The sequence below is a fragment of the Giraffa tippelskirchi genome, chromosome 13 (genome assembly GCF_054371585.1).
Source record: "Giraffa tippelskirchi isolate mGirTip1 chromosome 13, T2T-mGirTip1v1.2.pri, whole genome shotgun sequence".
Taxonomy (NCBI): Eukaryota; Metazoa; Chordata; class Mammalia; order Artiodactyla; family Giraffidae; genus Giraffa; species Giraffa tippelskirchi.
In genome coordinates this window covers 96913466-96940694 of record NC_137287.1, presented here as the reverse complement: position 1 = coordinate 96940694, position 27229 = coordinate 96913466, and the positions used below count along the sequence as shown (strand labels likewise).

Genomic DNA, 27229 nt, shown 5'->3' with positions numbered 1-27229 from the left:
CAATAAAATAGCTCATAACTGTGAATGCATGGTGCTTCAGCAAAGCTGGCTGCAGGCTTCGCAGCCTTGGCGAAGGTCACTCCTGGGGCTCAGAGACGCTGCCTCGGGGGTGGCAGCCCCGGGGGCTCCCCACACAGGAGCAGGCCCCAGAGGGAGGCTGCAGCTAGTCTTGAGTGGGATGCGCTGCAGAAACCACTCCCTGCACTGCAGTGGGTCTTTGGGTTGACCCCTTCTCAGCCCCGTGGCAGCAGGGATCCTGTCCCATTAGACAATGACCCCAGCCCAGCACCAGCTAGTTGATTGACAATCTCAAAAATCTAGGTGAGGTCAGCTCAGTGCGGAGCGGGGACTGGGGTGTCATTGTCTAGGAGGAGAAGGGGATAATGACAGATCCTGGGGGAGGAGGGGCAGTGGACCAGGGGGACCTACACCACATCATAAATGGGGGAACGGGAAGGTAATGGGGGCTCCTCACAGCACCCTGGATGGGGCCAACAGCCCTTGTGGTTCCCAGCTTGGGGCAGGACACAGAATTGACTGTGCATCACCTCAGTGACAGAGCCAGATCCAGAGACACCTGGGATCTGCTGTTCTCTTCCCATCCTGGGGTGGGGGTGAGAGGAAGCACTTGCTGGGGAAATCTCTGCAGCAGACTCCCATACAACCCCTCCAACTGTGAGCCTTCAGTCCAGCCAAGCCTGGATATAGGGTCCACGTGCCACCACCCACAGGGCATCCCTGCCCAGCCATGCCCTTTCCACGGAGCCCGGTGTACCTCGGCATCCTTCTCAACGTGGCAAGCAGCCCCAGGGAGATGGAAGGGGCTGAGGATGCAGAGACCAGCTGCGCATATTCCCCCATGGACGTGACTTGAACTGTGTCCTACGTTTTACAGTTGAAGATTCGGTTTTGTGTCCATTTTCTGCTCTGCGGGACAGATGACCATCCAGTTATCGTCTCACAGTTCCTGAGGCTCAGAAGCCCAGTGTAGTTCATCAGCTCAGGGTCTCCCTGGGCTAAAAGCAGGTGTGGCCAGGGATGAGGTCTCTTCTAGGCTCCTTGAAGTTGTGGCAGGATTCATTCCTGCCAGTTCCAGATTGTCTGTGGCTGTGGGCCAAGGGCCGCCTAAAGACTCTTGCCATGCGGCACCCCCCAAGGGCAGGTCATGACCTGGCTGTTGGTTCCTTCTCTGAGGCCAGCAGGACAGCATCTTTCTGATGTTTCTCCTTTTAAAGGGCTCACCTGATTAGGCCTGGCCCACCCTGAAGAATATTCCTTCTGATGAACTTGAAGTTGAAAGAGTAACAGCCTAATCTTGGGAATGAGTCCCCATCAGAGTGGCTGGTCCTACTCACATGCAAGGGGTAGGGGGACAATGCGGCAAGGATGCTGCCTCCCACAGGCTCGTTTTCAAAAGAAATTGGAGAAGTTCTCCAGAGAGGGCTGGCCAGTGAAATACCTGAGACCCCAGGCCGAGAGTCACAGAATCCCAAAGACCACCCTGAAGGGCTCTCAGGCTTGGCTTCCTTGTGACCTCGGGAAAGCTTCCCTGGGATTTGGGATTTCCAGCCCAAGTTACCAGAAGAGTATTTCTCGGGGAACTGTAACTCTCAGCAGGTGAGTCTCCTGGACCCTCAGGACTCAGTGTCACCCCTGCCTGCCAGGCCTGTTCCAGATCCTCAAGGACCAAGATTCAATAATTTATCAGATCACATAATAAATTCAAGGAGTATCTCCAAGGTTTTGAGAACCCAAATTCAACTTCCTCTGGAGTTTTACGAGCCGGCAAAGCCATCCATCAGGGTTGAGCAGGTTCCATTTGTTAAGTGGACGGCTTCCATCAGGGCTCTGCTTCTCACCATCAACTCACCTGCTACAGGGAAACTGCTCTGTCAAGAAAGAAAAAGCCAGGACTTCCCTGGTGGTCCAATGGTTAAGAGTTCTCATGCCAATGAAGGGGACATGGGTTCGATCCCTGGTCTGGGAAAATCCCAAATGCTGCAGAGCACCTGAGCCCGTGTGCCACAACCATAGAGTCCACACACCCTAGAGGCCCTGCTCTGCAACAACAGAATCCACCACAGTGAGAAACCCTCACACCTCAGTGAAGAGTAGCCCTCACTCGCCGTGACTAGAGAAAGCCTATGTGCAGCAATGAAGACCCAGCACAGCCAAAAATAGGTAAAAAAAACAAAGAAAGAAAGCAAAAGCCCCCTGCCCCCCACCAGGGACCCTGAGTGTGGCCGCCCCCACCCCAGCCCACAAATTTCTGTCACTACGGAGGCTTAGGGACATCTCCAGGACAGAGCTGGTGGGTCTGGTGTCTGACACTTAGGGTAAAGAAGGAGAGAGAATTCCACGAGAGAACGTCCCAGCCAACGCAGCCACGTGAGCGCACACACGGAGTGCACGTAGTACGTCCTCTTCTGGGGGTTCAGTCAGCGGGAGCCCTGACCCCGGCAGTGAAGGTAGGTCACCCCACTCCCTCTCTAGGCCAGGCTGTGGCCCTTTCCCACCCCAGGAATGTCTGCCTCCCCCAAAGCCTGGCCCGGGGCTGGTGCGAGACGAGCCTGCAGGGCCAGGAGGGGGCTGTGTTAATGAAGAGCTGGGCCGGGGTTGGAGCAGGGCAGATAGGGAAGGCCTGTCACTGTCACCAGCACCATGGGGCCAGCTGTCAGCCAGGCTGAGAAGCTCGCCATTACTGGGGTGCCCAATGTGACACAGATCTGAGTGGCTCAGGGGCCCTGGGGCTGGGCTGGAACCCCTTTTTCCCAGCAGCCCTGGTGGGTCAAGATGAGCCGTAACAACCTGGGCAAGCGGGCAGGAGCTCCCGCCTTGGGGTGTGGAGGCCAGTCTGCAGAGCCAGCTCCCAGTGGGAGCAGGAGGGCCCCCTTGAGTCTGGAGCTGCAGGGCCCACTACTGTCGTGGTGGACACGCCTCCCATACAGCACATCCCGGGCACACCATGACATTTATAAATGTTACATGCAGGGAATGAAAAAAAAATGTCCCAAGTTAAGCAAAAACCCAGAGAGTGCCTACCCACGTGGACCCTGAGAAGCCACTGGGTGGCAATTGTGTCACCCCATCAGCAGTGGGATTGGCATGGCGGCCCGCATGTGGGCAGCTGCTCAGTCCCTGACTCCACATGAGTTAGGCTTTGCTTGTCTTTTTTTAAGCACTTTCATAACAGTCGTAGAATGAACATTTAGGGGGCAGTGACAAGGGACCCGGCTAATTGTGGCTGAGATCTTGGGTCAACACTCCCGGACACCCTTTGTCTCAGGGTTCCTGGGATGGGCAGCCAGTGGCAGGAGGTAACCCCTCCCCCAGAAGCCTTAGTGAGCAGATCTGGTGCGAATGGGGTGCTAGGGGCTCTGTGGATGTTCTCAGGACCCCTGGGGAGGTCAAGCCTGCATGTGCTGAGCAATGACACCTGGACCTCTCCAGGCAGTGCCAGAGCCCTGCGGTCTACCTGGGGAGGAGAAGTTCTCTGAGCCCTGGAGGAGGGAGGGGCAGAGGACAGGTGCCCCCCAGCCATCACCCTGTTTGCCCAGAGTGGCAGGAAGGGACAGTGAGGAGGGAGTGTTCAGGCACCTAACGCAGACTGGAGCCTGTGCACAGGTAGTGACACTCGCCCACCTGATGGACATTCTATCCCCTTGTCCAACATTATCAAGGGGAAACGATTTGGGGGCTAAAACAATTTGCAAGTTAGTGGTCTAAATGCCTGTTTCTATCAATTCCCACACCTGGTACGTCTGAAGCCAGCTCCTCTGTCATGTGGAGGACGGGAAAATCTGCTTGGCTCAGAAGCAGGAGGGAAGTGTCAACTGCAGTGAGAAGGGCTTCCTCAGCAGAGAGCTGGACCAGGGCATTCCCGCCCGACCCACTCCGTGTGTCCACAGCAGCTTAGGCCCCTCGGAGGGGAGTGGCAGTGGTAGGGGTCAGGGGTTGGAAACTGAGTTGGCTCTGCTTGCAAGCACAGGGTAGATGATGGGCATGGTCATCTGGGATCCTTCCCCTCCTCCCCAGAGCCCTCCTGTGCACAGCCCACCCCCAATTTCCTGGGTCCCTTGGCCGCCAAGGCCATGTCATTCTGGAACACTCTGAGCCCTCCTGCCTGGCACCCCACAGGCCTCAGCGGTGGCTGAAGTGATCGGGACAACTGTGAGATGACCATGACGAGGCAGGAGCCCCCAGAAAGGGCAGGTGGCCTGTGAAAGGAAGGCGGCCAGCTGCCGGTTCCTCTGTGGGGTGCTGAGACCTGCCTGCAGAGCCGTGATCCCTTTGTTTCACAGCTTGTTCTGACAGCTGCATCTGAGCAAGAGCCAGGAAAGCTTTCTGCTGTGATGAGCATCCACATTTAAGGCAGGACTTCAAATGCAGCCAGAAATGGCCCCTGGACCTCTCCACCCCTGCCCCATCGTTATGATTAGGGGCTTCTTTCTCCCTGGAAGTAGGAGTCTATCCCTTGACCCAGAAAAACACCTTCCCAAGGGCCACTGGATGCAGTGGGTGAAGGGAACCAACAGCGCCCTTCCATGGCTTCCTGCCCCCCATTCCCTGCAGGACTAGCTAGGGATGGAAGCAGGAGGTCAGCTCTGCCCTCAGGGGCAATGCTGAGGGCAACCGGGTGGTGGGGACCCCTCTGTGGGTGCATCTGGAAGAAGCAATGGGGCACAGGGCCAGGACTCAGGGGTGGGACCCCGAGCCACCCAGTCTGGCCCATCTTCCGTGGTGTCTACTTACTGAGAGCCCATTTTCTTCCAGGTCGGGTCTGTGTGAGTCCTCCCCGGGGGGAGGCTTCTGTGGGTGAGAAGCCCTTGTCACCTCTGGAACACACACTGAGATGGGGGGACAGAGAGGAGAGGGAGGTGGAGTAAGAAGCCAGTCTCTGCCCTCAGGACTTGGGGTGACCTCTGAGGGCTCGGAGCTCAGCCTGGACCCCCAACACCCCTCCCCTCCAATGCCACTTGCCCTTAGGGCCCTCCTTTACCTCTCCCTGGAGCTCTGATCTAGTGGGAGCTCATGGTGGGGCAGGCCCTGCTGACCCAAAGCTGCACTGTCCCCGAAGCACCCTGCGTCTCCATGACGGTGAGGCTGTCACCATTCTTGAGGGGAGGATGTCTCTGGAAACAAACTGCTCTCTGCTGACATCACGGCAGTGAAATATCACTTTCTTTACGAGCTGTCAGGGTGGTTTTCCCACTGCCATTATGGTAATGTATGCACATTTGTTTTGCTGTGCATGTGTGCTCATGTGCATGCATGTGTGTGTGGGCCCATTGGCCTGTGCACATGTGGACATTTGAGGGTCTGGGCACTGAGGTCTGGCACCAGGTGACCTCATGGTCCTCCCCCCCACCATAGGCATTTCACACCAGGTTCTGCTTCACAGGCCTCCGTTCCATTCACCACCTCCTCCAAGCCCCCCCAGATGCCGTGTGCCTGTGTGTGCCAGGGTGGTGAGGTGTGGGTGAGCAGAGGCTGGGCTCTGGGACTCACAGCACACACTGGCCCTGGCCTCGGAAAGGCTCTGAGAAGTCCTGCAGGCAGACATGTGCTGAGCGCAGACACCCTAGTTGCTTTAGGAGCTGCTCCGTGCCTCCGGGCCTGTGGTCCCGCCACCCAGGCAGGGGGACAGCTGTGTCCACAGGTTCTGGGGATGGGATATGGGCCTCTTTGGGGAGGGGCTTTATCCTGTCTACCCCACAGGGACTATTCCAGCAGCAGACACACTGGGCAACATGACATCCCTCCAAAGTCTGCTACTGCAGCCATCCTTAGCCCAAGGGGCAACAGCTGTGCCCCTCCTCCCCTCCCCACTCCTGCCCCTTCTGTCCCTCCCCCTCCTCCCCTTGCTGCTCCCCCTCCTCCCATTCCTACTCCCCCTCCTCCCCTCCCCTTCCCCACCTCCGCTCCCCATTCCTGCACCCTGCCCAAGTGGAGGCAGGTGCCGGGGTGTTGAGAGAGGTGAAGCTGGGGATACCCTCTCCATCATTCAGGTCCCCAGGAGAGCAGGAACGTGGTCTTCACAGCCTGGGGGTTTGCCCGTGTCCAGGTGGTGGGATCAGTGGGGAGAGGAGGTGGGGCTGGACCCTGAGCTCCACTTATCTTTTTGTTGATTTTTTAATTGGGGTGAAATCCACATAACATAAAATGAGCTATTTTATAGTGAACAATTCCCTTGCATTTAGCATGGTCACCACCACCTCTCTCTGGTTCCAGAACGTTCCCCTCCCAGAGAAGAGGGCAGGGTTCCCATCAGGTGGTTGCTCTCCTGTCCCCTGGCCCCGGCAGCCTCCGTCTGCTCCCTCTCGGTGGCTCCTCCTGCCCAGGTGGCTCGTGTTGTTCAGTCAGCACTGCGTCTCCCAGGTGTGTGCGCAGTGTAGCCCGTGTGGGTTTGTCCATCCGTGGGCAGCCGGCTCTGGGTCCCCTTTGGCTGCTGTGAGAGCTCCAGTGTGAGTGTCTGCTTAGGTCCCTGTCATCGGGGTGGGGGCACGCTCTGAGGAGCGGGGTGCTGATGTGATGGTTCGATTTCTGAGGAGCTCCCTGACCATTCTCCATGGCAGCTGCACCGCGTTACCATCTCATCAGCACAACTGGAGGTTCAAATTTTGCCATATCCTCACCAAAAACAGCAACACTTGTTATTTTCCGGTTTGGGGCTCTTGTTTCCAGCCGTCCCGGCAGTGCGAAGCAGTGTCCCGCTGCGGTCATTGTTCTGGTGACCGGTGATGCTGACCATCTTCCGCATGAGGATGTCGACGGCTCAGGGGCTCTGATGGGTAAGCTGGGCTCACCTTAGTGGAGAGGCCATCGCAGAGAATGTATTTGCTGTTGTCTGAAAGTATAGTGAAATTTTAAAATAAAGTCTAGGTTTTATTTTGTTTTGTTTAAAGATTCAGGGAAGAGCGAGTGAGCAGGAGTAGGGTCTCGTCAGAGGGAACACAGTTGACTGAGGACTGATGCTCAGAATGGCTCTGGACGCCTCCTGAGGATGTGGGTTCCCAGACACAGGTGAGGGTCTTCCCCCCTCTGACTGTGGCTTCAAGGGCACTGGCTCGGCCTTGTCCCCCACTACTCTAAATAAGACCCCAGCCTCACCTCCACCCCAAAGCTGAATGCACACTGACCTATGTCCAGCCGTCTGCCCCACTCCCCCCACATGCTGCCTAGTGGTCGAGATGTCGATTGACCCCTGAATGGGTCATTCATTCATCCATCCCTCAGTTCTGTTGGTGAGGGAGACCGTGATGCTGTCTGGGGGCGGGGGGGTTGTCTCCCTGGCTGGGCCTCGGCCAGGGGCTCTGTCCACACCAGCCTCACCACCACCTAGGAGCGGCCATGGCCCCACTTCACAGACCAGGAAGCTGAGACTCAGAGGTCAGAGTGGTCTCCCTCTGCCCCATCCTGCCCAGGCACCCAAGGGTCTCTCAGTGAGGCTGGAATCAGGCTCTGGCAGCTCTGGTGGCATCTCCCGGGTTTAGCACCCCCTCTCTTTCCAGGCTGGCAGATAGAGGGACGAAATCGAGGGCTGCCTGCCCAGCCGCCGGCCCTGAGGCCCCTCACCCCGGTCTCCCAGCACACCCTGGCCCCTCACTCCACAACCCTAGCTCCAGCTCCGCCCCACACCCTTACTCCAGCCCCAGTCCCCCAGGGACAGAGCTTCAGGAAACACTCTTCAGGCAGCAGCCACTGCTCCCGGGGGCTGCTCAGGCTCCATTACTGTCCTCGTGCTTCCAGGAAATCACTGCTCTCCAGCAGCTGCTACCCACCACTCCCCTCCTCGCACAGCTCCAGGGGTGAGGGATGAGGGACCCAGAAACTGCCCCTGCCTCCAGTTACCCGGATTCCAGGAGCCCCTCACCAGAAGATGCTCCCCTAGACCAATCCCAGGGACCTCTCTGAGATGTACAACAGGCTCTGAGGAGGGAGCTCCCCCACTCTTCACGGCCACTCAGGTGCCTCCTGCATCACCGGGGGTGGGAGGAGGCAGTGGGAGGTGGGGGAGGAAGGGAGGGGGAGGTGAGAGAGTGGGATTCCAAGCAGCTGGGGTAGAGGCCCCTCCCACCAGATGGAGGCCCTGCCCACCCTTTCCTCTCCTCCCACTTTCCCAGGAGAAGCACCCTACTCCCCAGGGACTGCTCACCTCCCCTCCATCAGCAAGTCTTGTGGACAAACTCAAGGTCTGGTCAAAACCTGAGTGCCTCTCCCTGCTGGACCTCAGCCTCGCTGGGAAGCATCTGTCCTGGTGGCCTGGGTCTCCTGGCAGCTCAACCCCGACCCCTGCAGCACTCCCACGTGAGTGCCAGCCTCTGCCCAGCCCAGCCACGGGTCCCTTCACCCTCACCACTGTCCTCTGCCCTCCTGACGCCCTCTGCCTGGGTGCTCCCACCTAGACACTTCTCACATCCACGGGCTCCTGTCTATCACCCACAGAGGCCTCCCCTGACCTCTGATCTACAAGCCCATCCATTCCCCAAACTGCTTCCTCTGTGCATCCTAGAACCCCCACTTCCTTCTCCATCTTCTCTCCTACCTGCCACTCAGCACATCAGCTGCTGCTCACAGGCGGCTACTGAAATTAAGTTAATTAAATGACATCAAATCTAAGACTCAGTATGCAGCCACATCAGCCCCACTACAAGATCTTGGCAACCACATGTGGCCCCATGGGTGAGCACAGCACACCCAGCCTCGGCAGAATTTCCGCTGGACATGCACGGCCAGCCCACGTGGCCACGACGGGTGAGCTGCACATCCTTGTTGGGGAATGAATGAAGATGGGAGGTGGGCCTCTGGACTCTCTGGCCACTGTTTATCCATCCTCACATGAAAAATGCCATTGTGTCATCTGCTGCCTTTCTGAGGACCACTAGGAGGGAGGCCTTCCATGTGTCTCCCATGCTCGGCACCCGAGGCAGGCTGGGTCTGTCTTTACTGCCCCAGCAAGGGGGCTCTGGAATGCGCAGGGCTGGAGAGCAACCAGACTGCAGGACACTGCCCAGCTCTGCCCCCTGCTGTGTGTCCTCAGGCAAGTCAGCTCCCCCTCTGAGCCCTGTCCCTGACCAGCAAAGTGGGGACAACAGGATGCCTGCCTCTTAGGGGTGCTTTGAAGATTATAATCCCCAGAGAAGCTTCTGGAATAGCCATGGACGCTGGTGATGTGGTTAAGTGAACAGAGTGCTCTATCGTCTGGGGGCCCTGGGACCAGCCACCCATACTAGCCCTTCTCCTGGGAGGAGAGCCCGTGCTCCGTTCTGGTAGGGCCAGCTGCCCCGAGGAGGTGATTAGGGGTGGTTAGGTGATTAGCAGCGCCTGCTCCACACCCTCTCCCTCGCCCTCATTGCTTGAAGCATCACTGACAGGGCCGCCTTGGGGATAGGCCTGCCTCACCCCCGATCAGGCCCAGTCAGGAGTCCCTGGCTGCCTGACACTCCTGCTCAACCTCTATGATCCCCCACCCCCACCTCTGCTCAAAGCTAAAGGAGGGCCCTTAGCTGGGCACTTCCTAGGAGTGTGGTCCCACTGCCCTGCTCCTGCTCCTCCCTATCCCTGCTCTTGCTACAGGTCCCTCTGCGGCACTGCTGGGGTGTGCCGCCACGCCTTCCCCACCTGGGCTGTTCCACGGGAGACAGGCTGGATCCCCAGGTGATCCACAGAGAACATCCTCACCACACCCCAGGCCCAAGACTGGACCCTGCGCTCCGAGTCCTGGCCTGGGGTGTCGCGGGGGATGGGCACAGGGGAGCCTACTCTGAGGGGCACAGACGCCCCCCACATCCCTGGCTGGGCCAGGCCTGCAAGGTGCAAGGGACATGGCTTTCCACAGGCAGCGTCCTCCTGCTGTCCATGCCCTGGTCAGGACTCCAGGGACAGTGATGCTGACTGCCCCTCCCCCTCCCATGTGAACCCTGCACCTGACCTTTGGGGAAGTGGGTCCACTCTGTTAATGCCGTCTGCTCTCCTGGTCCTGGGGGACCCCAGGGTGCGAGGAGATCTGCCTGGCCCACAGATGGCAGGGGACAATCAGCCTCTGCATCCGGCCCTGAGAGGATGGTGCCTGCAGGCTGTGCCCGGCACACAGCCAGCTCACTGTGCCCAAGGTGGGGGTGCCTGCATGTAACAGTGCTTGGACAGACCTGGGGTGGCCCGCTCACATGCACCCCTGGCTGCAGCCTGGGATGCAGCGTGGAAGCACATCGCCAGCTCGCTGTCCAAGGTGACCTGTCGTCTCATGGGGTTGGCCTACGAGCCTCTGGAAACCCAGCGGCTCCCTTACCACCTGAGGTGGGCCCCAACTCTGGGCAACAGGGCCAAGTGGAGGGGGCACAGGTGGGCACAGCCCCCTGGAGTCCAGGATGGGAAGAGGTGGCAGGCCTGCTGCCTGCCTGTGCCCTGGGGCTGCTGGGGTCTCCCCAGGGCACCCCTTGGGGCGGGCTGTGTGGTTGCCCACTGCCGCCAGGCGCCTCTGCACTGGGCTGGGCTAAAAATAGCAGGGGGGATGGCAGGGCAGGGACCGCCGGTGGGAGGCGGAGGCCCGTGGGGAGGGGCCGGGAGGGGCGGCGGCCGGCAGCCTGGGCCCGGGACCGGCAGTCAATGGCGCTGGAGCTCCCACCCTGTTCCCGGTGGCCGGCCAGCCGCGGCCCAGCTGACAGGCTATTTTTTCCCCTGCTTGACTAAATATGGTCAGAGAGCACAGCCCGAGGGGCCACTTGGCCGGGGCGCGTGTTTGGGATGCTTGGCTGGGTATATAAGGACTGCAAAGGTGAGGCCGGCTCCTGATCCGAGGGGGGGGCCCACGCCCGCTCTGGCCCCTCGGGTCAGCCCTCCCCTCCCCTCCCCTCCCCCTGCCTGTGTGGGTCTCGCGTGCGGCCGGCAGTTTGCCGGTTTGCCTGCGTGAGCCTGCACACCCGCCAGACCGTCCCCTTTTGTTCACCTGACCTCTACCTTGCGCTGACCCCGGCCGGGGTGCGGAAGCGTCCTGCAGACACAGCCTAGGCAGGGAGGCTCAAGGTGTGCGGGCTGAGAGGTCGCTCCCTAACTCCGCAGAGCCTGCCACCCTGCGCCTCCCTTCTCTCTCCCTCCCTCTCTCTCTCAAGATCTCCCTCCCTGCTAAGTCTTCGCTGCTGCAGGAGGGCTGGGGGAAGGGCAAGGGTGCGGAGAGGGGGGTGCCTGGTGTCTTCTTTCTCTCCGCTCCCCCCACCCCCACCCCCCAAGTGCGGACGAGTCGGGAGCCGGGCCTCCCCCACCCCTGCGCTCGCGATTGGCTCGGGGAGAAGGATGGGCTGCCGCGGCTGCAGCACCATCTCTCTGGGAGCCGCACGGGGCGCACCGTACCCGGGAGCCGCGACCCTGCGCCCACGGCCGCCGTCGCCAGCCCGGCCGGAGGGGCTCCGCGGTGAGTCCCACTCAGTCCGCCCGGCCCCCCGCAAACTTGCCGGCGGCCGCAGTGGGGGTGTGCCCGCGGCGAGGGGAGCCATGGTGCCAGCGCCGCGTGGCTCCAGCCGGGGGTGCTTCGGAGTTTTCTCTTGGCTCGTGGCATCGTCCGCATTTGGAAAACTGCAGAGCCAGCAGACAGCAGGGCCGGGAGGGCGCGTCCAACCGCGATGCGAGAACTTTGACATGCGGACGTTTTGCAAGGAAGCGGTGCCTGCAGTCACTGCCGGGGTGCGCGAGGGTCGAGGTGCTGCGGTGGGGGCCGCGGGGTCTGGGGGGAAGGAGTGACTGACCTGCAACAAAGCGTGGCTCGGGTGGGAATGTGGCGAAACTTCCCTTGGAACTTGCGGACGTGGAGATGCTGGGGGCAGGGGTCCCGGAGCCGGGCCTGTGGTGAGGCTGCCCCAGGAGGGGACTCTGGACTTTGGCGGCTCCCACAGCCAGGGTCAGGGTAGGGAGGATCCCTGTGCTGGGCGTGTACATCAGGGGCACACGTGGGCAGAGACGGGGCTGGAGGGGAGCAGCCGGTGGTCTCTGTGAGAGAGAGCGACCTCCACCTGGCTGGGGGCTGGGAGCATTCACAGCTGAAGGGCTGGACTTGGCACAGGGCCGGGCCAGCGCACTGCCCCCCGTGGTCCCCTTGGAGGTGGCTGGTGGTCCTTTTCTGTTGAGATGGGAAACTTCTTGAAAAGTGGCTGTGGTTCATTTTTGAGTGGATAGAAGCTTGCCAGGGCTCTAGCTGGACCTAGGGTGACTCTCCTGCCCCTTGGGGCCCCCAGCTTTCCCCTGACCTCCAGACACCATTCATATGAATGCCTAGGAATGGGGGTCGGAGGGGTGATCCTACACCTGAGCCTTGGCCACACCTCCCAATCTCTGAAGCCTCATTTGTCAGAGGGCAGCCTAGAAACTTGGACTTCAGACTCCAGCTATCATTCGAGCTTCTCTCAAGGGCGCCCTCCACCCCCGGGGGGCTTGAGGAGAAGTGGGAGCTGGAGCAGCGGTCTCGGTTGTCCTTTTCTATCCTTGGTTCCCTGAGGATGACAAATGGCAGCAATGCACAGAAGTGGGACATTGTTCCTCCGTGTCTTTCTGCCGGGCGGCTCTCCATTTTTAGTGGGGTGCCCCTTGGAGCCCTGAGCACAGCCCCCACCCCCATGAACTCCAGCTCTGCTGTGCCCAGTGCTGCTGCAAAGCTCAGGGACTTGAGAAATTGCTCAGATTCTTCTGCACGATGCAGGCTCTGCAGACACGGCCCTGCCCCGGGTGGTGGCAGTGCTGGAACCCTCTCCACACCCATCCACATGGGGATGGCCAGGCTGCCCCATGGGTAAGGGCGGGCAGGGTAACCCTGGACCTTGTCTTGCTGATGAAAGGAGAATTAGAAGTCCACTCAGGCCCAGGGCCTTGTCCCCAGGCCGGGATCAGTTCCTAGTCACACAGGAGGACCTGGGTCCAGCGGGCAGACTCTGTGTATCTGCACCTGGTCTGGCTCCCCACCCCAAGTGAGTGTCCAGCAGACAGTGATACCCTCCTTCCAAGTTCTGCTTTTCAGCCACGAGCCTTACCTGGCCACAGCGGGGCCTCTGTCCCATGCAGCTCCTCTGTCTTCCCAATCCAAGCTTGGGCTGGGGTGGCTCCCTTTCCTACATGGGCACTGGCCCCAAGGTCCCATTACTCTGCTTCAGACTCCCGTGGTTTTCTGACTCCTGGCTTCATGGGGACCATGGAAGGTGGTGGAGAGGAGGGGCCTCTGCTCTCCATCACAGAGAAGTTTTGAAATGCTGTGGAAAACAATATCGATACAATTAAGTATTCCAAAGTGCTTAGTTGGCCGCTTGCTAAGTTTACTTAAACCTTGTTTAACGGGTTCATTAGAAGCAGTGAGCACCGGGGAAATTCATTAACAGGAAGGTGGCCCCTGTGTTTGACTGTAAATTGGTATTGATCAGGCCTGGCGGAGGCTGGGCGCAGGCCACAAAGAGCCAGGTGAGGGCCAGCCACCCTGGGCGCCCGTGGGAGCCACCCGCCGCCTGCACAAGCAGAGCTTTAGGTGGTGATGCGCCAGGAGTGTGGGGGAGGGGAGAGGACGGGTGAAGAAGAGAGTGAGGGACAAGGGAGGGTGTCGGCGGAGGCGGCGGTCAGTGCAGGGAGGCCGAGCCGGCACCAGTCCCTCACCAGGTTGGGCGTCTGCTCTGTGGCCAGACCAAGGCACCGAGGGAGCTGGCCACGGCCCAGGCCCCTTCCTAGCAGCTTCCAGCCACCCTCTGGGGACACGAGGTCCACCTGCAACTGCCTTTCTCATGCACGTCTTCAGAGACGAGGCCTGAGCCCTGCCCTCGGGCACTGGCTCTTGGGAGGCCGAATCACCAGGGACCCACATCAGGAAGCCGCCCAGATGCTGCCCAGGTAAGGCCTGCCTGCTTCTCGGTCATCTGTGCCTGTGGCCAGGGGTGCTGGCTCTCTGCTGGCTCTGATTACCCTGCTCCCTGGCCGCCCATGGCGGGGTCCTCCTGAGCGCTGTCCCTTCATGCAGTTCCCCCGCCACGTGCACTTGGCCGGGATGGTGGTACTTAGGTGGAGGGGAGGTGCCAGCAGGAGGAGGGAATGGCTTATCCTTCCTGGGCCAAGGGTGGGAGGTGGCATCCTGGGTCCTTTCTTGTGTCACTGATGCAAAACTAAACAGATCTGTGGTGATCAAGGGAGTCCTGAGACTTTAGAGATACGTTGTCTACGTCTGCCCTTCCTGACCCTGTGTGTGTGTGTGTGTGTGTGTGTGTGTGTGAGAGAGAGAGAGAGAGAGAGAGAGAGTGTGTGAGAGAGACAGCGGGGGAGAGAGGGGAGGGCCGGGTCAGGGGGGCCGCGGGGATGCAGGGCGGGGTGTGCTGGCTCCAGGGTCTGGGCAGCTTCCCGGGGGGCCCTTCTTGCGCCCACAGCCATGCCCACTGGACTACCTGCTTGGGAAACATACTTCTTTATGTGCCCATATGGACCTGCTAAGCTATGGAATGTAAAGAAGTATGTATTTCAGGTCGGGAACTCTCTCGCTGGAGGAAGGGGGCAGCGCGCCCACAGGGCCGCCTAGGGGACAGACAGATGGGCAGCTGTGGCCGGCCGGGCCTCTGTGGCAGGCTGCCTGGGCGTCGGTGGCTGGCCTGTCCCCGGCCGGTATTGTTCTGTCACTTTGCCTGTGTCAGCAGGTGGAAGCGTTCACCAGACATTAAATATTCAACGTGCTGACTGCGGCAGAGGGGAGGTGGCCTGTGGCATGGGGTCTGCCGGGGGGCATGCAGGGGCTGGGGGTGCGGGGGCACCGGTGGCTCTGGAGCATCACTTGTTGCCACCCTGGAAGGGGCCTTTGCCAGCAGAAGGGGCTGTTTGTGAGATGCAGGCAGGAAGCTTCTCAGAGGAGAAGCAGAATAATCTGTTCCAGGAAGGATGGGCCAGCTACCTAGGAGGGAAGGGGTTGGGTGGCCACGTGCGAGGGGCTTTTTGAGGGAGAGACACTCGGTCTTTGCTGTCAGGCCGTCTGCGAGGCAATGGTGAGAGCACCATGTGGCTCAGCCTCCCCAGCTCCAGACCACACTCCCTCCTCTGAGACACCCTGGCCCAGCATTTCTGGGGCACCTGTGATGCATAAGTCAGGAGACCAGGGCCTGAGCCAGGCAACTTGAGCCCCTCCTGGGGCCTGGGTCCCATTCTGCCCCCTTCCAGACCCCACGCTGCTCTCTGATTTTCAGCGACTCTGGCTGAAAGCACTTTGCTGTGTGAAGGACAGTGGGGTCATGCTGGCCAGTGTGGTAGGACCCACATGGTCCAGGACCCAACCCATCTGTCCTGCACTAGCCAGATCCCAGGCAGAACAGGGGCTGGGGTGATGTCCTCTGGGTCCCATGGCTGGACCTTGAGCACCCTGGCACTGGGGGAATGCTGTGTCCAGTTCTGAAGGCTGTCTCTGCAGCACAGAAACTTCTCTGGCGAGGCAAAGGGCAGCGGGCTCTGGAGGCAGGTGGTGGGGCTGGGCCGCTGTGGGAGGAGGGGTGTCCCTGTCAGTTTCTGGCTCTTGGAGTGGTGGCGTCTGCAGCCTGCCCAGGGCATGTCCTCCATGGCCTCGGGGCTATTTTTCCAAAGCGTGCGTCACCTCTGTCTTTCTTGCCCTCCCTGGCACTGCTGCCCAGGCCCATGGCAGGTGCCCCGGCCCCTCCTGCACCCTGACTTTTGGCAGGAATTTGGCCCTTGGGTGGGGGGTGGGGCAGGGAGGAGGAGTGAGCTGGCCTCCTTCTCCAGTTGCTGTAAAGGTCTGGGGGCAGCCAGGTTCTGTGAGCTGCTCAGGCTCCTCAAGGAGCTGGGGACAAGGAGGCATGGGCAGTTCCAAACTCACCTGTGGCCACCACCTCCCGGGGAGCTGGCTGTATTTGAGGGTCTAGGGTCCCTTCCCAGTTTTCAAGTCTCCTCACTTCTGACTCTGCTGGCACCCACCATGGGAGGTGGGACTGTCCTTGGGCACTGCCTTCCTTCTGGCCGCTGGGCCAGAAGGAAGATGACCTTGCTAGAAGGGGTCAGCGCCCCAAATCCTGGGAAGGTCATCTCTGCCTGCGGCTTCCAGCTCTGGCCGCAGGGAGGGAAGCAGCCGGGTGCGGCCCCCAAGGCTGGCCGCAGACACGCGCTCTCTTCCCCTCCATGCGTCCCGCTGCACATTAAGTCTTTATTGCAGGATGTGGTGTTTAAATAAAAGCATTAGTGTTTTGGAATTAGGTTTGACTGAGCAGTAAAACTAGAGAGTTTGCAGGCAGAGAGAGCCTTGGCCTTCTCAGCTGTAAATTGTGGCGGGTCTCTTACCTGCCGAATTAGAAAGGGGCGCCAGAAGGCCCTCCTGGCGAGAGCCCCTTGCCCAGTCCTGCTGCCCCCAGCCACACTGATGAGGCTGTATTTTCTGTATAAGCGTCATCTCTTGGTTTTCCAGGGGAGGAGCTGGGGACAGGCCCTCAAGCAAGGCTGACGTTCCTTGGGGTGGAGTCTTTGGGCGTTTCTCTGTGAAGGATAGGGGAGACCTGTGGGAGAGGTGCCTGTGCTCTGCCCAGAGGATCTTTTGCTGGACAGTGCCCCCAACCCTGACACACTGCCACAGGGGCGCTGGGGATCTAATGAGGGGAGAGGAGCCTGGAGTGAGCCAAGAGGGTGAGAGCAGGACAGCCCACACTCAGGGGCTCACCCGCCAACCTGGGGATATCGACGGCCTTGTGTGGCTGCAGAGAGAAGTCCAGGTAGGGTGGGGTGGCCAATGCCCCTTTCCCAGAGCTCAGAGACGGCAGATCCCCGGGGAGGCATCTGAGAATGCGGAATCTGGCCCACAGCAGTCCGATGGTGGTACAGGTTCTGCTGGTGGAAACAGTAGCTCCAGGGATTGTAGGGCTCATCAGTTCATGAGGAAATTAGTTGAAATTTTCTATGCTATGGCTCACTAACTCTAGCCATGCTCCAAGTGAAGCTTCCACACTGGACAGAGAGCAGCTCTGAATGAGGGTCAGGTTCTGCATGGGTGTGCTCAGGTATCCTGTCCATGGAGAGCAAGTTGTCTTTCCTTTCTGGAGCCAGGTGCCACATACCTTGAGGCACAGCTTCCAAAGAGGGGCTGTGTGGCTCTGCTTGAGAGTTCGTCAAGGGCAAGAAACTAGATTGCACGAGGCTTTCAAAGAGAGGCTGGGGTGGCCATGGTGAAAGCCTCTGTGAGCAGGTATCAGAGATCTCTCTTAAAACTGACAGCCCCACGTGAAAAATGTCGACTGAAGAACAAACTGCTCATGAGGTAATGAGACTGACCTGCAGGAAAAACACCTGAGCTGCCACAGCCCCGGGTCCATGAAAGTGAACACTGCTTGAATTGCAACCCCCACCCCTAAATGTCCCAAATAAGAAATGAGGGAATCCAAGTAATCTGGGGATGAGGGCCAGGTGGGGAAGATGGCCCTGGAGACCTTTGCCGGCAGGGGAGGCGGGGCCAGTGGGTCAGTGGGTGTGGCCAGAGGCGGGGCCAGCCCGTTGCATTAATAGCCGCCACCTTAGCATAAAGGGTAACTGTGGTCCTGTCTGTGCGGTGCTGACTCAGCCCAGCTCGGCTGGCTGCACGTCTGACTGCAGAGGGCCTCTCGCCTCACTGCAGCTCTGTTCCCTGCCTCTGAGGCCCACTGCTCCTTAGGGTCGCCAGGCTTGGAGCCCCCAGGGCTTTCTGAGGGGCCTCAGCCTTGCCCACTGTCCTCGGCCCGTCAGCAGCCCGCTTGGGGATGAGAAGAGGCAGATATGACTCTCGGGAAGGGAAGGGGCCCCCACACAGCTTCAGAAACTGGTGCTGTTCGCTCAGGCCCATGTCCAGCTCCGGCCTCTCTCAGCTGGCCCCACAAGGCCAGGTCCCAGGCTTTCACAGCTGGAGTTGCTCCGGGCTGTGTTTCTGGCTCCCCCTTTAGCGCCCAAGTACCAAGTCTCTCTGACCAGGGAGGCCTGGCCTGCCGGCAGTGAGGGCTGGTGGGGGGGGGAGCAGTGCAGCCGCTGCAGAGCTGCTCCCCAGGGCGCTGCAGTGCGGAGGCGCGGCTGCGGGCTGCATGCAGGGCCGCGCGTCTCAAGAGCAGGGACGAGAGGGCCACCGCTGCAGCCGCTGCTGCTCCTTAGGTGGAGAGACACAGGCAGCGGGTCTGGCAAGGGCACCAGCTCCCTGGGCTGACCCACCTGGGTCTTCGGGAGCCCCACTAAGTCTCAGGCCTGCTCTGCTTCCTGGGCTAAGAGGGTGGTCCGACCAGGTGCCGGTGGGGGCCAGAGAGGCTGGGCTCAGAGGCACCCCCAGGCCCCTGTATCCAGCCCAAGCAGAGATCAAAGGTGAGAAGGCTGCTATACAAAAGTTGCAGGAGGGTCACCGGCTTCTTCCCCTCCAGGGGTGACACCAAAGGAGCTGGTGGTTTAGAGTCTGGGGACTCCCAGGGGGTCAAGCCTCTAGCGTGGGGAGGGAGCCAGTGAGGACGGCCGGGGCCAGAGGCAGGTGTGAGCATGAGCCAGTGCAGGAGGACATGTGGGACGGAGGGGGAGTGACCCAGGTATTTTTAACAGCAGGGCAGTGAGAGGGCAGCTGTCCCCAGAACCTGTCACGGGTGCCCGTGGGGACTTGGGAGGCTGAAGGACACCCAGGACAGACACGCAGCTCTGGGCCCGTCCCCCTGGCAGGCCTGCGCACCGCGGGTCATGCCCACATATGGCGACCAGGCTGCGTGTCCCCCCAGCCACGCGTCCACCGTGGCCGGTATAAATAGTTAGTCCACATTCTCAGCTGTCCTGTTGGAGAGGCTGAACTTGGATGAACCCAAGGTGGCCCCCTCATGCCCCGCCCGCCACCAGAGTGCCCGGGACCGCAGCTGCAGTGGCGACGACAGGACAGGCGGTGAGGCTCTGAGCTCTGCCCCCACCCACGTTTTGTTACCCGCTCCCTGCCGCCCCCCTTGGTGGGCGTCAAATCTAGTGGCACCTGGAGACCTCTGCCAGCCACATCCAAGGGCTGAAGAGGGCCAGGACCCCAGCCTGGGCTGGAGCTTTTTGTCCGGGGGGAGGGAAGGTGGAGGCTGGGGGCTTGTCCTACAGCAGGCAGAGGCTGGTGCTGGGGTCCCCCGAGGCCCTGCACCCTGTGGTCTTTCCTCATCATCTCTAGGCATTCCCTCCTGTGCTGGACGTGGCAACATGCCCCAGAGGCCTCACAGCCAGCAGCCTGTCACTCCCTTTCCCCAGGGACCTTGCCTCCCTCTATTCTAACCAAGAAGTGAATCTCTAACACTGGAATTTCACCCCCTCTACCAAGGCCAGTGAAGCAGATGAGCTTGGGTGAGGGAGCAGGGCCTGTTGAGTCCCCCTCAAAGCGTAGGTGCCAGTCCTGTGGCCTGGAGTGCACTTCCATGTCTCCCAATCCTGAAGGCCTGGCCAAGCTGGAGGGAGGACGATATACACAGGCTTTGGTGTGGGCGGTGTCCCCGGCCTGTGGGCGGCCCTCCCACTAGTCTATCTGGGGGTGACGAGGCCAGTCCCGTGCTCTGAGCCCTGCGGTGCTGGATGCAGCTATATGGGTGGATGGGCTGCACGGATCCCAGAAGGACCCGTGGTGCCCACTGCCCTTTTCTTATCTCTAGACACATCAGCCATTAATTTGCTCCGAAGCTGCCACCCCTCCCCAGACCTCAGGGCTCGCCCATCTGGTCTCAGGATAGCAGCTCTCTCTCCTGAAATCACACCAGCTTTTACTCTGGTCCGTCTCTGAGATAATAAGACACAAAAATCTGTCTTAGCGTTTTTGCAAAGAACAGCAAAACCCTTGTGCATCCCCTTCCATCCCTGCCTTCTGTTGCCCCGTCCCCCTGCTCTTTGGGTCTGTTTGAGGCGAAATTTATCTCTAGGAGGGACCATCAATTTGCTCTGCTCTTTTTGACAAGTTTATTAAAAACCCGGGCAACTCTGTATTAAACTTTTATCAGTGTTGAGAAATAATACATTTTTTTTTTGAATAGACAGAAAAGTTATGGAGCTGGGTTGAGTGGGTCTTGGTTGGCATCTGGCTGGGTCAGTGCGCGATAATGAGAAACGGGGCTGTTTTGGAGGTGTGGTTCCCTTTTGCCTCTGAATCGTGGGTCTCCCTTGAGACTCCCCTGCATGGTGCAGCAGCCTGAACAGAACCCCAGGAAGGCTCCTTTGGCCAGGCCACTCGAACTCCCAGGACCGTCATTCTTTGCTATTGATTTTAATAATTAACCAAAATCTGGAATTAAAAATTAATTTAGTGGTGAATCCTAGTGTTAATAGGTAGTGCTGGCACTGAAGAAATATTAGGTTATTGATGTTTAGATTTTTAAAACTCCATACTGAAAAACATAAAACGGATCCAGATACAAGTGGGTGGCACCTCCTGGGTCAGGAGGGGAGGGAAGTTGGCAGGGAGGAGCTGCCCCCTGCCTGAGGGTGTGAGAATGGAGCTGGAGGGGAGGGGGCTTGGTCTTGGAGTCCCTGTCTCTGTGATGACCCGAGGAGGGTGCAACTTCAACGCCATGAAGTGGGCTCTGAGGGCAGCATCTTTGATCTCAGGTGAGTCTGGGCAGTTGGTCATCCGTGAGCAGAATTTGGTGCCACATCTTTGCTAAGGATATTGGCCATAGTGTCCACTGTGACGTCCCTGGGGGTGTTCTCTGCCCACAGTGGACGCTGTTTGCCGAGGTCCTGGGTCAGAGATTGTGGAGCAGCATGGGTGATATGCTGCCTGGCCACCCTTGAGGGGCAAGTGGCTGGGGCACCCCTGGAGCTATGACAGTGGTGACGAGGCATGAAGTGACAGTGACTAGGATCTGGTACCCCCATGTAGGGAAATGGAGGTTCAGAGGGGCCAAGGAAGCCCTGGGAGCTCCAGCTTGATATGTATGCTCCAGAGCCCAAGGTTGCTCTCTGCTCCACCAAAGGTCAGGCCTGAGGACTGCTGGGGGTGCTGGGGCGCAGGGGTGGAATTGACTTGGTGAGGCTGTGCTGAGCGTGCTTTCTCAGTCTGGGGCCTTAATCCAGTGCAGGGGGGCTTCCTGGATGAGGTGGTCACCACAGCTCTAGGCCTGAGGGTGTTCAGGAGCAACAGCAGCAGCCCCACAGCCTTCTGGCCCCAGTGTCAGCGTGTCACCGCCCCACTCGGCAAGGCTGACCGCTGTGACCCAGAGCCTGCTGCAGGCACGAGTCTCAGTGCACACACCGAGTGCTGGCCTTTGTCCACATTGCTGTTTGCTCCAATTAGAACTAATTGGACACAGATCACATTTTTCATAGCATCTAATTTTCTATTGATTTTAACGGGGCTGCTGGTGTTTTCGGCAGCGGTTCCCCGCATCTCGTATCAGTTGCTGCTTAAAAATGCTGAGTGTACTTCCCCATGTGGGGTGATTCCATCAGCAGATGTTTTAAAACCTATTTAATTGTTTGGTTCATAAAATGCACAAACTGTATTAGCTGCAGCCTTGTTCCTTCACATGCTGGTAAAAAGAGGCAGAGGGCGGGTGCAGCCCCACTTCTCTGGCAAATGGCAAATTCACCAGAACCCAGGCCATCCCCATGCCAGGCCATGCCCTGGGCCAGAGGCATTGCTCACATAAATGCAGAGTCTGTGACGTGACTGCAAGTCACCAAAGGACTTGGCAGCGGCCCCACCTGCTTACTTGGGAGGCCTCGGGGCTTTGCCCCCTTCTGCTTCCTTCTAACCTTGGGGTCAGAGGCCCTGGAGCAGCAGGGCAGCTGCATGGGGAGGGGGCTGTGGTCTGCCTGAGGTCATTTGGGGGAGGCGAGTGCAGGGCCTGAGAAAAGGAGTGGAGACCTCTGAGGTAGAAGGTGAGCTTGTGGGGTATCTGGTCTCTGAGCCATAGATGTGTTTAAGAGCTTGGGGCTTGTAGTCCCTTAGTATTTGGACTTTTCTAGATAGAAAAGAAAAAGTATTGCAAGGAAGGTGGAACCCCCGATGGTAGGTGGGACACCAGGATGCAGTGAGGGGGTGCAGGAATGTCTGCCAAAGTGAGCTGAAACAGCCAGCTGGGCACTCGGACTGCAGGGGCTCCTCACAGTGGACCCTGCTGTGGGCACCGCCCTGTGTGCCCTTCAGATGCACAATCAAGTGTGGTAATCACTTATTCAGCAAAGGCTTGCTGGAACATTCCCTGAACAAGGACATGGGGGGCATGAGGGGAGCGAGAGGCTGGACATCCATGGCCCCCAGGAGAATGGCCCTTGGGGAGGAGAGATGGGTGGGCTGTGTCTGGCAGCAGGCGACGCCACCCAAGTTCCCATGCCCTGTTCTCTGGGACCCCACAGGGTTGCAGGCGGTGGCGTCCTGGGTGCTTACACTCTGCGGGCTTCTGATCAGCTCAAGGCAAGCTCGCTTAACCAACCCAGCCACAGGGCCATCAGCCATTGTCCAAGGTCAGGCGAGGTTCTGCAGCCAACACCCTTGCTGTGGTGCCCATGGGTGAAATGCTTGCTGCGTTCCTTGGTGAAAGAGAGTCTGCCAGCTCCCTGTAGAAAAGAACCAGGGTCTGGACCAAGCCCCTGCCCTGGGTTCTCTCTTCTCCTGCTTTGGCTTCCAAATGGCCTTGAGCAGGGAGCCGGTCAGGCTGGAGGGGGACTGAAATGTGCAAGGGGCATGTCAGGAAAAGAGCGTTTGATGCAGAAGCGAAGGCCTGTCATTTTGGGAAATTCCTCCAGCCGCAGGGATGCGTGGATAGAAATGAGGAGAAGAGGTGGGCTACAGGGAGGTGCCAGTGCAGGTCACGCCTTGGGGGGTCACCCACCTGGTGCTGAGATCTGGGTTCTTGCCTGATGATGGACTGGGCATCAGTAATATGGTGCCTGGCTCTCTTCGTTGGTCCCCTCATGCCAGCCGGGGCGTGGAGCCCACAGGACAGTTCTGTTGCTTGTTAAACCTCCAGCTTCATTAGGAATATCGACATGGGTGATAAACAGAGCTGGGTTGCTTTGTCTGCATGGTGTCTTCACTGGGGAGAGGGCTACTGCTCTGAGGAGTCTCATATCTGCCCCTGTACCCTGTGCTCGTGGAGTTTAACCAAGAAAGAGGTTTGCAGAGCTGAGTTCTGTCAGCCCTGCTTCCTCCAGAGCTGAGCTCTGATAAAGGCCGACAATCTAGTCACGGGTGTGAGTCTGGGAGGTCCTGGCACCGACTCCTTGGCTCCCCCTGAACTTTGGGGAGGTGGCCTTGAGGTGAAAGGCCAGAGCCATCCACAGAGGGGTCCTGGCCAGGCTCAACTCTCAGGAGGGGGCAGTGAGACAGGAATCGGGGAAGGCAGCAGCCTGAATGGCAGAGGCTGGGGTCTTGGGGGTCCTGGAGTGGCCCTGGAAGAAGGGCGTGGTGCCCTGCAGCCCATCCCCACTGCCCGAGCATCTGTGGCCACGGCATCAGGAGACAGGGGCAGAAAGGGTCCCAGAGAAGAGCAGTGGATGGAGCGGGGCAGCAGGCATGTGTGGTTACATCTCCTGGGCAGGCTGGTCTGCGCTCAGAGGGAGAGCCACACACAGGGCGTTGCGTCCCCCGCATCCCCACCCTGCCATTGCCCCTGATGGATCGAGTGCTGGCAGGACAACTAATTTTCTAAAAAGGAATTTGCTCCCTCTGAATCACCAAGGGTGATCAGGCAGATTCGGCCTGGGCTGGCTGTGCTGGCCTCACGCTGACTGGGGGGCCCACCCTCACACCCGACAGGCTGCCGGTCCCCAGGTCGGGAGCCCAGGCCGCGGGGAAGGTCCTCATGTGGGTCTCTGTCTTGCTTTACCTCCTACAGGCACGCAGGTCTGGCTTCCCTAGAAATCTTGGGCCCTGGCCACCTGCAGCCAGGTCAGCCGGGCTCATGGTCAGCTGGGGCCCAAGGTGGGATCTGGGGGATGTCCTGCCTCGGCTGTAGCTAAGGATGTGATAGGAGCCAATACCCCTTCTGGCCGGCCCCCAGAATGTGCACCCACGAGGGCAGGTCCTGATGGTGGTTGCTGGGCCCCAGGGCCAAGGTAGTAGTGGCGCCAAGGGCCTTGGATGAAAGGTAAGATGGCTGAAGACTCAGTGAGTGACAGTGGTGGGAGGAGTGGGAGGCAGATGCTGGAGGGGTGGGTGTCAGCTGCAGGAACAGGACCTTCTGCCTCTCTCCACCCCCCATCTCCACCCCTGCCTCCTCCAGTGGACCCAGTGGGTGGGTGAGCACTGTATGTGTGTGTGTGTGGTGTGTGTGCATGTCCTTGAGTTTGTGAACTTATGTGTGTTTCTGAGTGTGAATGGATGTAAATTGTGTGTAAGATGAGTTTGTGAATGTGTATGTATATGTCTCTATATCTGGGCAAGTCTGTGTCTGAGTGTGTGTGTTTTGAGGGTGTGTGTCTGTGTCTCTGTATCTATGTATCTATGCAAATGTGTCTGGTGTGTGTGTCTGTGTCTGGTCATGTGACTGACCCTCAGACCCCCACCCTCGCTCCCCCATGCCTCTCCACCCCAGCCCAGCAGAGCTCGGGGGCCCCTCGGCCCAGGTGGTCTCAGGGAAGGGTGGGGGCATGGAGCTTGAACACCCTGTGGCCCCATCTCATCCAGACGTCACCCAGAAGCTGCCTTCATCGTCGACGCTGCTGTTTCCCACGGACCCGGGACCGAATGCTTTGCTAAAGCTGGTAAAATGGAACCAAATCAACTGTTCGATGGATTTGGTCCCCTTCAACCAGCTGTAGCTGCGCATTGATGGCGCCTCGGCCTGGCGGGAGGACACACGGCCACGTGGAGGCCACTCAGGCCAGCCCGGCCAGGGGACACAGACGCCCCTACTCGAGGTGGGTTCCTCAGAGACACCTTCCCCTCGCGAGCAACGAGGCAGCAGAATTTGGCTGCCTGCCCCCACTGCCCTCTCCAGTTAACTGTGAAAATAAATGTCTGCTTTCACACCGAAGCATCACCGAGAGTGTGTGTCCAGGAGCCGGTGCCGTGTGGGTCTGGCACCCACATCATGCCCACTCGGCCTTGCTCTGCTTTCCCCTTCAGGCCAGCCTCGGTCCAGGGGGCCATTGAGGGCTGCGTATTGGTTTCCTTGGGGGTGCTGAGGGTGGTGATTGGGGGCAGGCCCACTGAGTCCCTGCTTCCACGTGTCCTGGGCCACTCTGGGTCCTGGGATAGCTGGCTGCTGGATCACTCAGCTCCTGACAGGGGCTCTGTGCTAGTCAGCCTGTCCCAGAAACCCCCCCACACTGAGGAGCCCCATTCCCAGTCTCCTGCCTCCTTCCTGCTAAAGCAGCTATCAGTCTGGTGTGGAGTCTTGCACCCACTGAGGACTTGGGCGCCCACCCCTCGACCTCAGGAAGGGAAAACTCTGGGCTTGCAGCCTGCACCCCAGCCCCCCACAAAGCTGGCTGTTGCCCCAGAAGCTGATCTACTAGTTTTCAATGGATTGGACCCACTTCATGTCTGTCTCCCATGGGGGCCAGAGCTGCCAGAGTCCAGGAAAGGAGCACCCGCCCTTGTGAGGGAGGCTTCTGTGCAGATGCTGAGCCCAGACCAGGGGCCAGTTTGCTGGCTGGGCTGCCGTTCCGTGTGCCTGGCCAGGATGGTCCTCCACGTGAGGGCAGAGGTGCCTCTGGGGCCCTGCCCAGAAGTTGGGGATGGGCAGACCCAGCACCCCACCTTCCAGATTCCGGGAGAACCTGTGGTCCAGGAGCTTTGGAGGCTCTTGAAGAAGGAAAGTGACACATTGGAGCCTGGACGCAGCATCACTGCTGCCCCCTACAAAGGCTGAGCTGGGATGAGTGGACTTCTCTTTCAACCTGAATCTTGAGTTCATAGAAGGGACACTGCACCCCCCACCACCTCCTGACTCTGTTTCTCCCACATGGTGTCCCTCGGCTCCAGCGGATGGATGTCTGTGTTGGGTAGAGGTTTGGGTCTCATTAGCTGAGGGCCTGTAGCTTTTGGACGGAAGCCTGGTCCTCAGTTTTGTCCTGGACATTTCTTTCTTACAAGGTAGCCCTGAAATGCCCCTCATATTATAGTAAAAGGAAATTCTTGTTTGAAAGAGATTCATCTTTCTCTGTCTCCTTGACGACATGGATGCTCCTCAGTAACCGGCCCCAAATGGTGGAGGATGAGAGGGGATGATGGTGGGAAAGGTGGCCGGTCCTTCCTATGAGGACGGGTGGAGTCAGGGGGCTTCGCTGAGGGTCCACAGGCTGGAAAGCGCCTCCCTGTCTTTTTAATAGCCTCTGCAAAGGGAACCTGCTTCCAGGTTTGCCTAACAGAGGTGGGGGCTCAACCTGCGTTGTCATCTCCCTCTACCTGCCAGTTTTGGGGAAGCCCTCTCACTGTCAGACTTTCAAATAAACACGACAGTTGGGCCAAGTGTCAGCAGAGTCCCCGTGTGCGACTTCCTGTCACGTCTCTGGTCTGGTCACACCCAAGGGAGAAAGGAGGGGGGCAGAGAGTGTGGGAGAAAGAGAGAACCAACAGACATGCTGGCGGCTACTCATGAGCCAGGCCTGGGTTGCTTGACTGTTTGGGGGTGGTAGGAGGCCCCCCACCAGAATTACCCAGGCTCTCTGGAGAAAAAGCAGGGAGGTGTTAGCACCATGGGAGAAGGACATGGGCAGACAGAGCCAGGCTCCCTGCACCTGGAGCTACCCTCACTGCGCTGAGGGCTGTGGGTGCAGGAGGGCTGGCTGATGGCTGGTGATCACTTCCACAGCTCAGCTGTCTAGGTGCAGTGGTGGGGGGCTCAGCCTTCTATGTATAGTGATGGGGGGCTGTCAAGTTCTTTTCTGGGCTTTGACTTTATTTCTAAAAACAAGTAAAAGTAGAAATGTTACAATGCAGACATCAACAACAAGAAGCACATGTTTTGTAGGCTTAATATAACTGAAACCCGGATGGATACCATCCAGGCCGTTGAAGAGCTGGATTCAGTAGATATTTAGTGTTTTCCAGGACTGTTGTGTCCACAGTGAGAGACTCACAGGAGGACATAGACTGGTCCCCAGGGAATGTGCCTCCCATGAGGATGGTCAAGCATCAGGAGACACAGGGCCCTTTCTAGGAGATGGGTGGGAGTGTGGAGCCCTGACAGGCACCCAGGGTGGGAGGGGGTTCCTGGCTTGTGGGTGAAGTCCATCAGTAGGTTCACTGGGAGATGGCCAGGTCATGTGCTCCCAGTCAAGATCGGAGTGAAAAGCAAATGACACCCAAAAGACCCCAGGCAAAGCTGAACCGTAG

At 59.1% G+C, this 27229-nt stretch overlaps 2 long non-coding RNA genes across 4 annotated transcripts; one reads left to right on the top strand and one right to left on the bottom strand.

Moving 5' to 3' along the window:
* Nucleotides 1–1462: 1462 nt before the first annotated feature.
* LOC145533533 (uncharacterized) lies at nucleotides 1463–11229 on the bottom strand. Of its 2 annotated transcripts, XR_014074146.1 has the most exons (5): nucleotides 10957–11229; nucleotides 5917–6847; nucleotides 5000–5150; nucleotides 4753–4847; nucleotides 1463–1889 (listed from the first exon to the last, which is right to left on the bottom strand). It is a non-coding gene; the product is annotated as an uncharacterized LOC145533533 (long non-coding RNA). The 2 variants fall into 2 exon arrangements; XR_014074147.1 differs by lacking the exons at nucleotides 1463–1889; nucleotides 4753–4847; nucleotides 5000–5150; nucleotides 10957–11229 and adding an exon at nucleotides 9932–10862 and having other exon boundaries at nucleotides 6119–6847.
* Nucleotides 10782–26039, top strand: LOC145533534 (uncharacterized). 2 transcript variants are annotated; one of them, XR_014074148.1, is made up of 3 exons: nucleotides 10782–11676; nucleotides 13651–13854; nucleotides 24575–24920. It is a non-coding gene; the product is annotated as an uncharacterized LOC145533534 (long non-coding RNA). The 2 variants fall into 2 exon arrangements; XR_014074149.1 differs by having other exon boundaries at nucleotides 10790–11407; nucleotides 24575–26039.
* Nucleotides 26040–27229: the final 1190 nt, after the last annotated feature.